The 9,409-nt window shown below is 48.7% G+C and overlaps 1 long non-coding RNA gene across 1 annotated transcript; it reads left to right on the top strand.

The window, feature by feature from the left end:
- The first annotated feature begins 1,589 nt into the window (after positions 1 to 1,589).
- LOC128852325 (uncharacterized) lies at positions 1,590 to 6,095 on the top strand. Its single transcript, XR_008450086.1, has 4 exons — positions 1,590 to 1,985; positions 2,072 to 2,135; positions 2,214 to 2,269; positions 6,052 to 6,095. It is a non-coding gene; the product is annotated as an uncharacterized LOC128852325 (long non-coding RNA).
- The last annotated feature ends 3,314 nt before the right edge of the window (positions 6,096 to 9,409 follow it).

Genomic DNA, 9,409 nt, shown 5'->3' on the forward strand with positions numbered 1-9,409 from the left:
CCGCGGTTCTGCTCTCCTGCGAAGGAAGCAGCCGGAGACGAACGAAGCGAGTGATCACTGCTATACGTTGTGTGTTTTACGTCGTAAGTATACTCTGTGAATTGTTTGACGAATAACAGAGTACCAGCAGAATTGAGAGGCGTAGCTTACCCGGGGGAGGCTCTTCCTCGGAGGTGCGCCGAGCTCAAAATGTTGAAAGACTTGCAAACTGGTTAGAAGCCGTGTTACTTGATCCTAGGAATGCACCTATGGAGCCTTTGAATTCCAAAGGTCCATTGAACCGGCCAAATGGGTATATTTACCTCGGACCTTCGGAATGGAAGGCTGCAAAGGATTAAATTTTATCATACCTAGCATGGAAGAAGGGGGGGAAAGAAAAAAGAGAAAAACGGGAGGAGCGGCTGAGAGTTGCCCCTTCCTTTTCCCCCTTTCCTGGTATGCCAATTATGCGAGTTAAGTGCTGTGTGTGTGAGTTAACCCTTCCCCTCCCGGAATGTGAGTTAAGTGCTCTGTGTGAGGAAAAAAAGAATAATTTGAAAGAGCAAAACCAAAAGGTTTGCGTGGGCCGGGGAGGAGGGAGTGGGGCAGAATTCTGCAGGCTGCAGGAACGGATCAGATTTGACGTTCGGACCATCGTGAAGTTTTATTGTGCTAACTCGGCTGGGTTGGGATCACTCTATTGTCCCGAGCGTCTGTAATCTGTAGATGGGAATTGTTGCTGTTGCTAGTCTTGTGGGAAGTCCCTGAGAACTTGGAGACAGGACGTTTGTAAGTGTTTAAATGGTTTGTGGAAGTTGGAGAAAGGGTAGAGGCGGAAGGTAGTGTAACGGGGGCAAAACCGAGCAAGAATTTCCTCAGGAAAGCCCATTAGCGTGCATATTACAGCACTGGAAGCAGTTGGCCGGGGGGGGGGAGCCAGAGGCTCAATGGGTAAGAAGAGGATCGCAGTCCCGTTTTGCAACTCATGTTGTTTTTAAAGAGAGGGAAAGTGGAACGAGGTGCTTTTCCCTCTCCGAAACCATCCGGAGTGGCAAAGGGACAGTGGGATTTTGCGTCGGCATCCGCGATCGTTAGCCAGCCCTTTCCTTGGATCCCTGTTCCGTGCATCATCTGCGCCTCTAGGTTTTTCAACGGGGCTTCTTGCACGTTCATCCTCCCAGTTGCGGCCATGTCTCTTTGTAACGAGCCGCGTTCTTTCGCTTTTCCCGGGCTGCCATAGACGCTTCCTCGTAGCCCTGTACATCGTCTTGCCCGATGGCGTGTCTGGTCCGGGAGTCATTCTTCTTACAGCGAGTTTTCTTTTGCCCCTGGTTTCACGACATCGGTTTTGCGTGTGGTGGTGTTCTGTGTGTGTTTTGTGTCTGGCTGGAGCTGCTCTGCCTGATGCATAGAGGTGATGAGAGTCAGCAGAGCTAAAAGGGCAAGGTCCTGTGGTTAATACGCCGATATGCCTAAACCTTGCAGGGGCGTACCGTACGTTGCAGAAGAAGTAGCCCTAGATGCGGCGGGTGAGGAGAGTAGTTTCCGCTCGGCTGTGCAGCCGCGGAGAGGATGCCCAAAACTGTGCGGGAGAAGGGAGTGGAGCGGTAGCAAAGCAGTTTTAAGCAGTTCCGAGGGAGTTGGGACTCCAGGTTTGGGTTTGGTTGTGGATTTGTTGCGCTTGGCGGTAGTGTGCAGTAGAGATGGCGCTTCTAAAAGGAAGAGAGCGACCTGCAACTGTTAAGGCATCGCTGAGCGTTGGGGTGACTCCTTTTGCTATCGTGTCTTTCCGATGCAGAGGGACGACCTGTGCCCCAAAGGCCGCTGATAGAGTTGAGAGTAGAGGGCCACAGGGGGGCGAGTCGGCTGCGGCGTAGGTGGGAAGATGCGACCGGTGGCTATATGACTAGATAACGGGTTTTGGTTTTGTTTCCACTTGGAAGGTACAGAGCCACGAGCAAAGCAGAATAGTGGCGCTGGAGCTGCCTTGGATGAGGAGAGCCATGGTGAGTTATGTGAAGCAGCCGTTATCGTGCAGGTGTCTTAAAGTCCACGATGGGACAGTCATCCTTTTGCTGTTTGCGTATTACAGGTGGAGCGCAAGCCTCGGCGTGGAAGCCCTATAGGCGACGCAGGCTGGTGGGCGAGCGGTCAAGGTAACGTAGCAGGAGACGGGAATTGCTGGGTCCTGCCTGTGTCTGTGTGTTGTGCCTAAAGCATGTCTCTTTCTGCAGGTTCAGCATGCAGCCTCGGAGGGGCACAGCTTTGTGCCGACAAATGATCTGGGAAGGTGAGGTCGTTCTCTGAATTGGTGTCTCAGAGCACAGCGTTATAAAGCTACTCAGCTGAGCCTTTGTTTTTTGCAGGTGCCCATCGATAGGGCCGCCTCTGGAACAGGATGAGCGTCTGAGGTGAGGCTGGGTCCTAGCGAGAAGGGACGCGAGACTGTTGATTTTTCTCACAAGCACAAAAGTAACTTTGTGTCTTGGAATTGTAGGTGCCCCGGGCAACGACAGCTGCAGCGCCTGATGTTTGAGCGCGCACGGAGCGAGTGAGCAGAATGCCTTGGCGCTTTTGCGGTGGGGGTGGTGTACTACAAGAGGTTGACACCGAGCGGCGCGGTGCTGACGGTTGGCACTGTTTTTCTCTTTTTGTTTCCTTGCAGATGAAGAAGAGGAACCCGGTGACTGCAGGATTGTTCCAGTTAACCAATGTGATTGGAGCTGCTTTGTCGAAGGACGGCTTCAGTCATGGTCCTCTGAAAGCTAAGTTGAGGGACCTGGGCTGGGAAGAGGGGAGAAGGTTGGGGACGGCAGAGAGGTGTTTTATAAGTAGCATAGGGGAGAAGGCCGTGCAGGGGGAGCCCCATTTGGGCGGGTAAAGGCAGAGGGGCCTGCTTCTCAGCCCAGCTCTACCCTGTGCTGGGCAGGGCAGTTCCAGCCTATGTTTGTCGCCGTCTGGTTTCTGTAGTCCATCTGCTGTGTCTGAAGATTTCTGCAGGTCTTGATGTTCTTGTTGCGCCGAAGGCATGGCAGACGTGCCTTGGGCACCATCTCTAGGGTTCCGAACGCTTGTAGTCGTCAATGCCGTGTTGATCGGGCGGTGCTTTTCTCGCATCGCAATCCTAAAGCGTGGATCGGTCTTGTCTTTTGGAAGCTTCCAGTCAGTTGTCTTTTGCTGCGGCCTTGCAGCCTGCGTCAGCGTCCACGATCGGTAGTCGTGCGTTTTCTTAGATCCCTGTTCTGAGACTTGTTCCGTGCGTCCTCTGCGTCTTTAGGTCTTAAAAATGGGGCTTCCTGCTCGTTCGTCCTCCCAGTTGCGGCCGCGTCTCTTAGTAACAAGCCACGGTCCTTCACTTTTCCAGGGCTGCCATAGATTCTTCCTCGTAGCCCTGTACGTCATCTTGCCCTGTGGGCAGGTCTTGTCCGGGAGTTGCTCCTCTTAGAGTGAGGGAGGTTTTTTTTGTCCCTGGTTCACGGCACGGGTCTTGCGTGTGTCTTGCGTGTGTCCTCTTTGCACTCGAGGCATGCCTGGGGGCGCTATTGATGAGCAAGAGCAGACAAGCAGGGTTGGGAGTGTTTGTTAGAGCTTGGCGTTGTTTGCCTTGAAGACCTTGGAAGTTGATAACGAAGGAGCCAGCTGGCAGAAGTTTACTGATAGGTGGGCATTGGAATGCAGAAAGCTGGCTGCATTTGGTTCAGGCGTTTGAAAGCAGCCGGAGGAGACTGAGTCTGCGCAAAGTTCAAAACGAAAAATACTCATCCCGAGGAAGACTTCCTACTTCATCTCCAAAGACCCCGGCCCACGACCTTCAGGAGGCACTACGCAGGCGCGAGACTGGAGCGAACTTTCCACAACTAATTATAATACGAAGTGTGTGTGGGGGGGGGAAGTGTATGAATACGTAGTAGGCGCTTATACCTATGCATGTCTTTACACTATAAGTAGCTGCTCGTTAAGCTATACGGTGTGCAAGCTAGGAGGAGGAGAACCCCTTTGCACCCCAGCGCTGGAAATAAACATACCTGCTTTATAACTCATTTTGGGGTTATAGGGTTTGATTCCGCAAAACAGTTTGGCACCCCGGATGGGACACCCTCTCTGCCCGGCTGCAGGATCGGTGGAGAGTGGGACATTCTAAGGCGCGCCCCGGTAAACTGTTTCTCCGGAGAATCTCCCATCTCTACGCGATCGCTGCGGGGGGAGAGACGGCCCATCAGCCGGGCGGACCAGGTATGTGATTTACGTATGATACGGTATGATAATTTGGATTTACCTGCAGGGTAGTAGGGGGTGAGTCTGTAAATCGTGGATGGGACGCCTCACGTGGTGACGAAGGGTTAGGGTCGCTTTGCCGAGACCCCGTAAGTCCGCGAGGAGGGATACGAATCCCCTACTTGCGCAGGGTGAGGAGGTGGCACTGCCCGTCCCTGGGTAAAATAGCGAATTGGCTGCTGTGGTCTGGTATGGGTGCTCGCTGCTGTGATAGCAGAGCAACAGGTGAAATATAATCCCAAGATTCTTGTTAGGCAGAGAGGCGGAGTTAGGGGTTGTGGTATTATAGATAAGATAATATTATAGTATAATATCTTGATGAATTGGGCTCTCCTTGCTGAGGAAGCAGGAGTGCAGCGTATGAGATGATGGCTATCATCTTCTACTCCTGTTGCAAATCTTCAGTATCGGTACCGCGTATATGTTAACATCGTTAAGAGCTCATTTTAAACCTCTCCTACGTTGTGGACTGTTTGTATGCGAGTGCGTGGTTGCGTGAGACGCGCAATTGAGCGCGAAGCGAGTGCGGAGTTCCGATCCGCGGTTCTGCTCTCCTGCGAAGGAAGCAGCCGGAGACGAACGAAGCGAGTGATCACTGCTATACGTTGTGTGTTTTACGTCGTAAGTATACTCTGTGAATTGTTTGACGAATAACAGAGTACCAGCAGAATTGAGAGGCGTAGCTTACCCGGGGGAGGCTCTTCCTCGGAGGTGCGCCGAGCTCAAAATGTTGAAAGACTTGCAAACTGGTTAGAAGCCGTGTTACTTGATCCTAGGAATGCACCTATGGAGCCTTTGAATTCCAAAGGTCCATTGAACCGCCAAATGGGTATATTTACCTCGGACCTTCGGAATGGAAGGCTGCAAAGGATTAAATTTTATCATACCTAGCATGGAAGAAGGGGGGGAAAGAAAAAAGAGAAAAACGGGAGGAGCGGCTGAGAGTTGCCCCTTCCTTTTCCCCCTTTCCTGGTATGCCAATTATGCGAGTTAAGTGCTGTGTGTGTGAGTTAACCCTTCCCCTCCCGGAATGTGAGTTAAGTGCTCTGTGTGAGAAGAAAGAATAATTTGAAAGAGCAAAACCAAAAGGTTTGCGTGGGCCGGGGAGGAGGGAGTGGGGCAGAATTCTGCAGGCTGCAGGAACGGATCAGATTTGACGTTCGGACCATCGTGAAGTTTTATTGTGCTAACTCGGCTGGGTTGGGATCACTCTATTGTCCCGAGCGTCTGTAATCTGTAGATGGGAATTGTTGCTGTTGCTAGTCTTGTGGGAAGTCCCTGAGAACTTGGAGACAGGACGTTTGTAAGTGTTTAAATGGTTTGTGGAAGTTGGAGAAAGGGTAGAGGCGGAAGGTAGTGTAACGGGGGCAAAACCGAGCAAGAATTTCCTCGGGAAAGCCCATTAGCGTGCATATTACAGCACTGGAAGCAGTTGGCTGGGGGGGAGCCGGAGTGAAAGTTTGTGGTGTGCTGTGTGTGTTTTGTGTCTGGCTGGAGCTGCTCTGCCTGATGCCTAGAGGTGATAAGAGTCAGCAGAGATACAAGGGCAAGGTTCTGTGGTTAATACGCCGATATGCCTAAACCTTGCAGGGGCGTACCGTACGTTGCAGAAGACGTAGCCCTAGATGCGGCGGGTGAGGAGAGTAGTTTCTGCTTGGCTGTGCAGCCGCGGAGAGGATGCCCAAAACTGTGTGGGAGAAGGCAGTGGAACGGTATCAAAGCAGTTTTAAGCAGTTGCAAGGGAGTGGGACTGCAGGTTTGGGTTTGATTGTGGATTTGTTGCTTTGTTTTTTGCAGGTGCCGATCGGGCCGCCTCTGGAACATGATGAGCGTCTGAGGTGAGGCTGGGTCCTAGCGAGAAGGGATGCGAGACTGTTGATTTTCTCACAAGCACAAAAGTAACTTTGTGTCTTGGAATTGTAGGTGCCCCGGGCAACGACAGCTGCAGGGCCAGATATTTGAGTGCTCACGGAGCGAGTGAGCAGAATGCCTTGGCGCTTTTGCGGTGGGGGTGGTGGTGTACTACAAGAGGTTGACACAGAGCGGTGCGGTGCTGACGGTTGGCACTGTTTTTCTCTTTTTGTTTCCTTGCAGATGAAGAAGAGGAACCTGGTGACTGCAGGATTGTTCCAGTTAACCAATGTGATTGGAGCTGCTTTGTCGAAGGACAGCTTGAGTCATGGTCCTCTGAAAGCTAAGTTGAGGGACGTGGGCTGGGAAGAGGGGAGAAGGTCCATGGGTATGTGACTAGATAATGGGTTTTGATTTTGTGTTTTTACTTTGCAAGTAATGAGCCAAGTAAAATAGTGGCAGTGGAGCTGCCTTGGATGAGGAGAGCAATATTGAGTTACGTGAAGCAGCATTTATCGTTCCGCTGCCTTAATGTCCTTGAAGGGACAGCTGTTCTTTGCTGTTTGTGTATTACATGTGGAGTGTGAGTGTCAGAGGTTAGTTCTTTGTTATTGTCTTTCAGATGCAGAGGGACTTCCTGTGAATCAAAGGCCACTGATGGAGTTGGTCATAGTGTCATAGGTAGATGGGTCTGCTTTGGTTTTGGTGGGAATATGTGATCTGCGGCTTTATGACCTGCTTATGTGGTGTAGTAGCACTAGAGCAGACTTGGTCAAGGAGAGCAATGGTTAATCTGAAGTCATGGTTATTATCTTATAATCATGATGTTACAAGTAGCATTTGCTGTTTGTGTCTTGGAGCAGGTGCCTTACCATGGCCTAAAAGGATGATGGAGGCTGAGGGGGATGGACAGTCCAGGTAATGGAGTGGGAGATGGGAATTGCTGGGCACAGCCTGTGCATTTTGATCGTATCTAAGCACCACTCTTCTTTTGCAGGCTCTTCATGCAGCCTCAGTGGGGCAAAGCTTCGTTTCAACAAATGGTTTGAGAGGTGAGGAGGTTGTTGTCCATATGGGTGTCGAAGAGTAAAGTAGTACATGGCAAGTCAGTTGTGACGGAGACCAGCTCACAGGGACGCCTAAATCGACAGACGGACTACCGCTCTGGTGGCAAGTAGCAACATTTTATTCTCCAAACGGAGTTTTTATACTCTTCTGGTTGAGATAACATCGTACTTGTATGCACTGTTTACATACTTTATTATTATCCTTGTCGTGAGAAAGCAGGCTCTACAAGTTCTACAGAACAAGGGGTCTACGTGTCTGTCCAGAGTTCACATAACATCCTTAACTAAGTCTGCAGGTGTTCCTGGAGTGTATACGTTTAGCTTGGGCCCTGGAATGGGGAGAAACCCATTATACTGCCAAGAACCTCTGTGTCCGCATCCTCCCTTCCAGGAGGAACGGCTTTTGATCTCAGCACAGTTTTCTGTTATCGACCCTTTCAGGCCCCACAGAACACTGCTCTCAAGGCCTCTGGCTTCATCATTCTGCTTTTGACCCTTTCAGGCCCTCAGAATGTATAATGGTTCTCCTCATTTCACCCTTTCTTTTTAAATTGAAAGCGGAATCGGTTTATCTTTAGTGTGTTCCAATTTCATTTTTTTCATGTCCACGACTATTTGCCAAAACTGTTTTATGATAAGCCTTAAGATGTATGGACAGACAAGTAGTCCCAAAAGAATTACAATAGCAATTGTTATTAAGCCATAAATCCCTTGTTTAAAAGATTCAAAAGATGGAAAGGCAGATCTCAAAGCATTAACAAAGGTTTCTGCCTGTTTGGCTACTGATAGATCTACCTTATGGGAGTTTAACATATCTTGAATATGTTGCTTTAATTTATCCAAATCCAGAGAGGCGTTAGCATTATTCCAAATGCCTTGTAAGTGACTTTGGATTTTATCCCATGAAAACATAGTACAATTATATTCTACTGGGGTTACACAAATAGTACAATATTCTGCATGACACATTAGTGTCCCAGTCATGTTGGATAATCACCTCCTCACATGATGATTCGGTACGATTGATTTGAAAACACATTGGATTGCCATCTAACCTTCCAGAAAAATTAAAACGTGCTGAAAAGATCACAATATGTTTATCAGAATATTGTCCCATAAACATAGTCTGATTATTATATACGGGAATATCTGTTGGCTCTTCCCATGTAACTGGATGGATAATAGGAGGGTTGGGAACAAATGCCCAATATGTTTCTGCCTTACATCCGCGTTGTAACAGCCATAGGGTGCTCAGCAACGTTGCTAACAATCGAATCCCCGTCTCCCAGTCTCTACTCAATGACAGCCTCTGCATTCGTCGCCGTAGTTTCCCCATTCTTGTGTTTGGCATATCGGATGCACCTTTCTGGAATCCACCGTGGCGAAGTTTCATCTGTAGGAAAAACACAAACATACCCTCTGCCCCAGATCAGTACCGGATCAGGACCATACATTTTTCCATTCATTGGGTCTTTCCAGTATACCTCAGGTTTAATATTAATTTTATGATTCCATTGTCTGTCAGCAGCAGATTGACCATCTTCATCCAATGTTAAAAAATTGAGGATGAATAGGGCATGCGATAATAAAGAAAATGGGTTATCCTTTACCCCCCATGTCCCCCTTTTTATTTTATTAATTTGAGTTTTCAAAAGATGATTATACTTTTCAACAATTCCTTGCCCTTGTGGATTATATGGAATACTCGTTTTGTGTTGGATGGAAAATTGCTGACAAAAGGTTCTGAATCCTTGACTGGTATAGGCAGGGCCGTTATCAGTTTTAATCATTTTTGGGATTCCCAGGTCACTAAAACAATGGAGTAAATGAGTGCATACTTGTGATAATTTTTCTCCTGACAGGGCAGATGCCACGGAAAAATGTGAGAAAGTATCTATGGTGACATGAACATATGAAAGTTTTTCAAAGGCTGGAATATGAGTGACATCCATTTGCCATAAATTATTAGGTAATAAGCCCCTAGGGTTGATACCATATTGAGGGGCAGGTAATAATGGAGCACAGGAGGGACAGTTCTTAACTATTGATCGCGCTTGTTCTCGAGTAATACTACACATTTTTCTTAAAGTTCGAGCTAATAAATGATGTAATTCATGTAGGTGTGTGGCTTTGGATATGTTATATACTTGTGGTTTCGTCAGATTATCAGCTGCTTGATTACCTTGTGCCATAGGACCAGGCAGGTTAGAATGACTATGAATGTGTCCCACAAAAAC

Source organism: Cuculus canorus, chromosome 5, assembly GCF_017976375.1.
Source record: "Cuculus canorus isolate bCucCan1 chromosome 5, bCucCan1.pri, whole genome shotgun sequence".
Classification (NCBI taxonomy): Eukaryota; Metazoa; Chordata; class Aves; order Cuculiformes; family Cuculidae; genus Cuculus; species Cuculus canorus.